The following is a 7783-nucleotide window of genomic DNA, read 5'->3' as shown; positions in this document are numbered from 1 at the left end:
TTAACCACTGTGTCACCAGGGAAGTCCCCTCCCTTTTTTTTTTAAGATTCCTAATGACTTTGAGGTAGATGATGCTGTTGTCAGATAATAAAGTAATTAGGTGTAAGATATAAAAATAATAAAACTGGGATTTCCCTGGTGGTCCAGTGGATGAGAATCCAGCTTCCAGTGCAGGGGACGCGGGTTCAATCCCTGGTCAGGGAACTAAGATCCCACATGCCGGGCCAGCTAAACCCATGCACTGCAACTAGGGAGAAGCCCGCACACCACAACTACTGAGCCTGCGTCCTCTGGAGCCTACACGCCACAACTAGAGAAGCCTGTGCGCAGCAACCAGAGAGAAGCCTGAAACGAAGAGCCCGCGCACCACATTTGAGACCCAGTGCAGCCAAAATTTTAAAAATAAATAAACTAATTTTAAAAATATAAATTAAAAATAAAACTGAGGGAAAGAAAGCACTGATTTGAAATTATCTTCCTTTAAGTTCGGATGGGAAATTAAGAAAACTTCCAATTCAAAGCTCTAAGCACAAAATCCAGGTATGTCATGTGGTGGACTTGCTTCTTCAACTGGACCTTAATTCTGCAGCCAATGCAAAGCATCCACACTCTGATGAACAGCAAGCTGCAAAATGATTGTCGGGAATTCCCTGGCAGTCCAGTGGTTAGCACTCTGCACTTCCATTGCAGGGGGCACGGGTTTGATCCCTGGTCAGGGGAACTAGGATCTTGCAAGCCCCATGGCCCGGCCAAAAGAAAAAGATTCTGCCCTTGAAGAAGCCAGTGACTTTGCATTTGATTTTTCCAGCTTGGTTCATTCCCCAAAGTTCAGGCTATGGAGTCCTAAAGTCTTCTTTAGCATTTAACTAGTTTTTGCTGGTGGAAGGGGCTGGGACTGTCTCTCCACACGTAAGCTGATCTTTGTCATAAATCACTTTTATAATGAGAGAGCAGCTAGGGCACTTCACCACATCTTCTCCATTTGTCAAATCTTCCCAGGTGATGCAGAAGTTACCCCCACATGGGCGGGGGTAGGAGTACCTCTCTGAGTCCTTCTCATATTAGAAGTCCTCGATCTCTACCTCATCGTGAAACACCGCCATCATTGCTGGGGCCAGTAGAGGTCTGTCACCTCCCCCGTCCTACCCAGGCTGGGGTTGGTCCAGCTTCTCAGGCCCGGCCTAGCTGGGCCTATTCTCATTCTTTAGGTGAGGAAACTGAGGCTCATGGAGGGTGGGTAACTTGCTCAAGGTCAGATAGCTAGAAGAGGTAGAACCAGGATTTAAACCAATCAGTACAGGGTCAGAGCCTGGGCCCTAAGCACATGTGTGCTGCTTCACTCTGAAAAAGGTTTCATTCCCAGGTTTCACTTCCATGGGGGGGATCACTATGGGGTCCAAAGAAATCGTAATTCCAGACCAATACTCTAATACGGTGGAAAGAAAAGAATTGATTCAGGTCATGACTGTCCTGTTACTAATGATTTAAGGAATCGGAGCAAGTAATGCATTATGCCTGTGTATGAGAAGCAGAAAGGCGTCTGAGGATGCAGCGCTAAGAGAGTATATTCATAACACTAATTGGGAATGGGCCCCCAGGGAATCTTCCCTGCTTATAAGCAAGAATGAAGTATGAACCCTCCCACCTTTGACTCCAGAGTCAAACTACAAATCAGATAGCAGGATCATTTGGTGAAGGTAATTGCCTCTGTTTCACAAAAACTATACGCAGATCATCTGTCTGCTTCTGGCTCTAGAGTGTGGAAGGAAAAACTACCTCCTCAACCTTCTGAGTGAGGCTCTGATCACTGAGGGAGGGAGAGGGAGAGGTTTTTGGGAAACTTGCACTATTTGCTGATTGGGGAAGGAAGTTGTGAGAGACTCCTCACAGTCTGGTGCAACAACCATACGAAGAGGGCTCTATTCTAATTTCTATTTTACAGATGGGGAAACAGAGGCACCAGGAAAGTTAAATAACTTACCCAAGGCTGCAAAACTAATTCACAGCAGAGCCAGGCTGTGAATCCATCTTACTCTTGCTCCAGAGCTCACATGCTTAATTACCATGCTATACAGCATAGAATACGATGTCTTCAGAAATCATAGACTTCCCTGGCCCAATGAGACCTTAAGGATCACACCCCAACCCAAATTACATCAGTCATCTTTGTCCTTCTATTCATTTATATTGCCTCCCTTTGACGTCCCTGTGTTTTCTGCTCTTGTCTGTGAACAATGACACTAATACCATTGATCTTGTCTCCAAAAACTCCTCAGTCCCATTTATTTTTACATTCTCTTACAACCCTCCTCTTGTCTCCATTCTGTTTCTTTCTTTTTTGTCTTGTCTCCAATTTCTAAACTTAGGTATAATAAAGCCTTTAGCAAAAACATGGACTTTGCCTATAACAGTCTTTCCACTTGCCTTGACCCTGATAGTTTTTCAGGCTAAAATTCTCTGGGGGAAGGATTATGTAGCTGAAGAGGCTCTGCATTCAGAGCAGTGATTTAGCGTTAATCTGTTTCTTGCTTTCATGTCCTCTGACTCTCCAGGACCCCCACTGGGAGCCTGTGACCTGCACATGGTATCTTTGGTCTTTACTGTTGAAGATTACGATATTAGACTGGTTAGGCAGTAGCTCTCCTTCCTCCCTTCAGCCTCTTCAAATTGCAGCTGAATGTAAATGTCTTATAATCTGTGATTTCTATAATGCTATGATTGTAGTGCCTTTTGTATTAGTCAGGATAGGCTGGGTTGTGCTGAAGAAAAAAATAATCGCCGAATCTCCACGGCTTAATTTCTTAGTGCATTCAGATGCTATAACAAAAATACCAGAACTTCCCTGGCAGTCCAGTGATTAAGACTCTGTGCTCCCAATGCAGGGGGCACGGTTCAATCCCTGGTCAGGGAACTAAGATCCCACATGCCGCACGGCGTGGCCAAAAAACAAAACAAAACCAAAAAATACCATAAACTAGGTAGTTTATAAAAAAGCAAACATTGGGGAATTCCCTGGCATTCCAGTGTTTAGGACTCTGCACTTTCATTGACAAGGGCCTGGGTTCTCAGGGAACTAAGATCCCACAAGCCGCATGATGCAGCCAAAAACAAACAAACAAACAACAAACATTTATTTCTCATAGTTCTGGAGACAGGCAAGTCCAAGATCATGATGCCAATAGATTTGGTGTCTATTGAGAATCTCCTTCATTAATAGCAGTCTTCTCACTGTAACCTCACACAGTGAAAGCAGCAAGGTCTTTTTTACAAGGGCACTAATTCCATTCATGAGGGCGGAGCCCCTCCCAAAGGCTCCACCTCCTAATAACATTATCTAGGGTCTTAGGATTTCAACATATGAATTTCATTGTTGCGGGGTTGGGGCGGGGGGGGGTGGGGGGGGGTGGGGGGAGAACATAAATATTTTGTCTATTGCACTGAACAAAACCAGACTTTCTCACTCACCTGAAATCTGTTGCAGGGACAGCACCTCTCTGGTTAGTTCTCCCTCTGCAATGACTTGGGAACCTGGTTCTTTCCAACATATGGCTCTGCCACCTTAATACCCAGCCTATGTGCAGCACAACAGAGCAGAGAGAGCTGGAGGGTCGTGCAGTCACCCTTAAATGGTTGGTTTGGCCTGAAGGTGACACTTATCTCTGCTCCTTCCAGCCCATTGACTAAAACTAGTCAAATGGCCCTGCCTAACTCTAAGGGAGCTAGGAAATAAGGAGGAACACAGGGCATTCTGTGAGCAGGAAATGTCTTTGCCTTCTTCTCATTATTGTATTATACACTGCAATCTTGTCTTTCTTTCCCAGTCTAGTCACAGCCTGTCCACTTGTACCGTGAACCTTCTACCTCTAAATCCACAAAGTATAGTTTAGTCCAATTCTTGTCCTTTGGAGTGTTTCATCTCCCGCCAGATTACCCTGCCTTTGCTCTTTCACTGGTGTACGTCACAGCTGCAGAGTTTTCTCCCTCATCCCCATTCCTACATTCGCATCTAGTCATTTTCCAGGATCTACCCAGCTGAGAATAGTCTGAAAAGACCCCCTAAACTTTCTGCAATTAAAATTGAAATTATTAAGAACAAGAAACATTCTTTCTCTAGAGTGGAGAGAAGAAAGGGAGAGAGGGAAAACACTGAAGGAAAAAAAGCAGGTTGAATAAATCTTCTGGAGGTCAGGTCCAGGAGCCACCCTGGTCCACTGTTCCCTAGGACAGTTTAATACAGGTCAGACAGAAAGATGTCTGGGAAAGGGCCCTAATGTTCTCTGCTCTCTCTGAGTTTTCCTCTTCCACAGTTTACTCATGTTCTGATCAAAATGAGCATTAGTGTCACGCTTTTGTTTTTAATAAACGTACTACAAGAGCAGTATTTAAGGGAATTTTTATAAAAGAAAATTTAATCCTGCCAACCTAAAAGTGATTGTTGTTTGCATACTTCTTTCCAATTGTAGGGGAGGAAAAATCTTTTCTTCTACCCATCTTCCATTCTCCAGCTAGGACCCAATAAATTAGACTGGCCAAAGACAGATTAACAAAAGAAAAACAGATGTATATTAACATGTGTGTTGCACATGCATCTATGGGAGTACCCAGCGATGAGCTACCCAAAGGGGTAGCTAGCATTTGGGCTTATACCCCATCTTAGGCTAAACAAAGGAGAAGAAATTTGGGGCTTCTGGGCAGAGGAGTACGTTATGGGAAGGCGACCAGGAAAAGTGCAGTGAACAAGGGTTGTTTGGTAAGGTTTGTTATGTAGATTTAAGTGGGTGCCTTCGCCTTTAATAAGAGTTGTTAAGGGAATGGTCCAGTGCTTAGGATTCTGCACTGAGGGCCTGGGAACTAAGAAGATCCTGCAAACCTCAAGGCACAGCCAAAAAAAAAAAAAAAGTTAAGAGTCCTCTTCTTCCTGGTTAGGAAGAGGGAGACACACAAATGGACATTTCCTTTACGAAAAGAAAATCTGTGTCCTGTTTTCAAGCTTTTCCTAAGCCTGCTTGTTTTCAATGGCCAAGTTGATCCATATGCCAAAGAGGCAATTTTTGGTACCCTTCATAGCCTTTGTTTGTTTTAATATGTTTGTGATTATACCAAACAAGTATTTCCTTTTAAAGGGATGTATCCATGAGAAGAGAACACATAAAGTGAATGACCTCGTCATTTATATTTTAGTAAGAATTAGCTTGAGGAGCCTTAGCCTTATTTTTTTCTTTAGCAACTGGTTGGGATTAGTACACTAAAGCTGGTGTATAGAAGGAGCAACAGGGAAGCTGGTGGGCATGTGTACCTCAGTAAGAGACTTTGGGTAACCCATGGCAGCAAGCAGTCACTGGGTCTGGGGGAATGGAGGGCCAACAGGGGTAGAAGATGAGAATTAGAAAAAGCGGCAGAAAAGGGGAGTGGTTGGCTCCGAAAGAAACTTTGCCAGCCCAATGATTTTTTTTTTTTTTTTTTTTTTTTTTTGCGGTACGCGGGCCTCTCACTGTTGTGCCCTCTCCCGTTGCGGAGCACAGGCTCCAGACGCGCAGGCTCAGTGGCCATGGCTCACAGGCCCAGCCGCTCCGCGGCAGGTGGGATCTTCCCGGACTGGGGCACGAACCCATGTCGCCTGCATTGGCAGGCGGACTCTCAACCACTGCGCCACCAGGGAAGCCCTGCCCAATGATTTTAAGATCACAAATCTAGTGAACAGGATCTTGAAACTCACCTATTCCAACTCCCATCTTGTGTTTCCCTTGACTGCATCCTTGCCATTTGCTGCCAAAACTGGGCTTGACCAACTCCAGTGCTGGGGACTCCACTATTTCCCAAGATCCCCCCAACTGTTTTAGACAACTCTCACTCATTAAAAAAAATTCTTTTTAAATTTAATTTTAGCTTTATTAAGCGTTTAAAATAAAGATCTTGGGCTTCCCTGGTGGCGCAGTGGTTAAGAATCCACCTGCTAATGCAGGGGACACAGGTTAGAGCCCTGGTCTGGGAAGATGCCACATGCCGCAGAGGAACTAAGTCTGTGTGCCACAACTACCGAGCCTGCGCTCTAGAGCCCACGCACCGCAACTACTGAAGCCTGAGTGCCTAGAGCCCGTGCTCCAGGCACGTGGGCTCTAGAAGCCACTGCTATTATCCCTTTGATAATAGCTTCATAAGAGAAGTCACCGCAATGAGAAGCCCGCACACTGCAACAAAGGGTAGCCCCCGCTTGCTGCAACTATAGAAAGCCCACGTGCAGCAACGAAGACCCAACACAGCCAAAAATAATAAATTTTTAAAATTTTTTAAATAAATAAATAAAGATCTTATCTTGAGAAAAAAATGTACCTCCTTGTAGCTTTGATTATAAGCTGCCCTCTAGTCCTCCCTCTACATGAACTGCTATTTCAAGACGGCTCCATAATCTCCTTGGAGGCCCTCTTAAATAGGGTAATCATGTCCAGTTCAAGCATTCTTCTCATGTCAACACTTCAAGTCCCATTTCCAACCAGGCCACTTTCCCCAGAGTATACCTGGCATTTGTAGTTTTCAAGGGATAATATCATCTTGCATCAACCTTAAGAAGAAAATGCAGAATCCTTCTGAGAATGGAGACACTGCTTCAGACATGCTAGGTGTGATTTTTGAAACAGTGACTTGTAGTAAGAAGAGATCCCCATAGGAGAGGGAGGTGGGCTTGGCTCATTGCTAATAATTCTATATCAATTAATAATCTTAGCTTACATTTATTGAACATTTATGTGTCGGTCATTATTCTAGGTGCTTTATGTTTACTGTCTCATCAAATCCTCACAATAACCCTATGAGATGGGTCCTCTTATTCTCAACCTCATTTTATTTTTTATTTATTTTTTTTAAAGATTTTTTTTTGATGTGGACCATTTTTAAAGTCTTTATTGAATTTGTTACAATATTGCTTCTGTTTTCTGTTTTGGTTTTTTGGCCATGAGGCATGTGGGATCTTAGCTCCCTGAACCAGGGATTGAACCCGCAGCTTCTGCATTGGAAGGCAAAGTCTTAACCATTGGACCGCCAGGGAAGTTCCCTCAACCTCATTTTACAGATGAGGAAACTGAGGTACAAAGAGTAACTTGCCCAAGATGTCACAGCTAGTAAGTGGCAGAAGCACAATTCAACTCCCAGCAGCTAATTCCAGACCTCCTGTACTTCTCAATCACTGTTGCTTACTGCTTCATGCCTGGTTAAGATTTTGAATTTTAATATTTTTTACAAAGCAGTAAAGAAAACATCCCTCTGAGTCTTGATTTCTGCTAATTTGATAGTGAACGACAGAATGTTATTCCCTTATATGCAACATATACTTTACATCAGAACAGGACATCAGCCCAGGATATGTCCTCTTCTTTTAGACCTATGATCTTATGTCAAACATATGATATTATTTGGCTTTTGACCTAGGAATTTGACAAAAGGGAGGTCGAATGAGTCACTGAGCTAAGAGTCCAGAGCTCTAGATACTAATTCCAACACAGCCATAATTTTTTTTTTACAGCCATAATTTTACATGTAACTATGCCATGATTCCTCAATTTTAAAATGAGAGAACTGGACTCCACTCCACTCTAGGGGACCTCCAAATGCTGAAATCTTGTGTCCAAAGGAATGACTTTCCCACCGGGAGTTTCTAGCACTGTGGCAGAAGGAAAGGACAAATATATATCTAGAAAGAGGCAGACTGTCTGGTGCCTCTTGAGTCACACATATCAAACTGAAATGAACAAATGAGCATCTGTTCCCTGTTTCTGATGTGTAAAGCTGT

The 7783-nt window shown here is 43.6% G+C and overlaps 1 pseudogene; it reads right to left on the bottom strand.

Annotated features, from left to right (window-relative positions):
• Positions 1-866: 866 nt before the first annotated feature.
• On the bottom strand, positions 867-1103 carry LOC101271313 (DPH3 homolog; annotated as a pseudogene).
• Between the last annotated feature and the right edge of the window lie 6680 nt (positions 1104-7783).

This window comes from Orcinus orca, chromosome 19, assembly GCF_937001465.1.
Source record: "Orcinus orca chromosome 19, mOrcOrc1.1, whole genome shotgun sequence".
Lineage (NCBI taxonomy): Eukaryota > Metazoa > Chordata > Mammalia > Artiodactyla > Delphinidae > Orcinus > Orcinus orca.
This window is presented reverse-complemented; position numbering and strand designations above follow the sequence as displayed.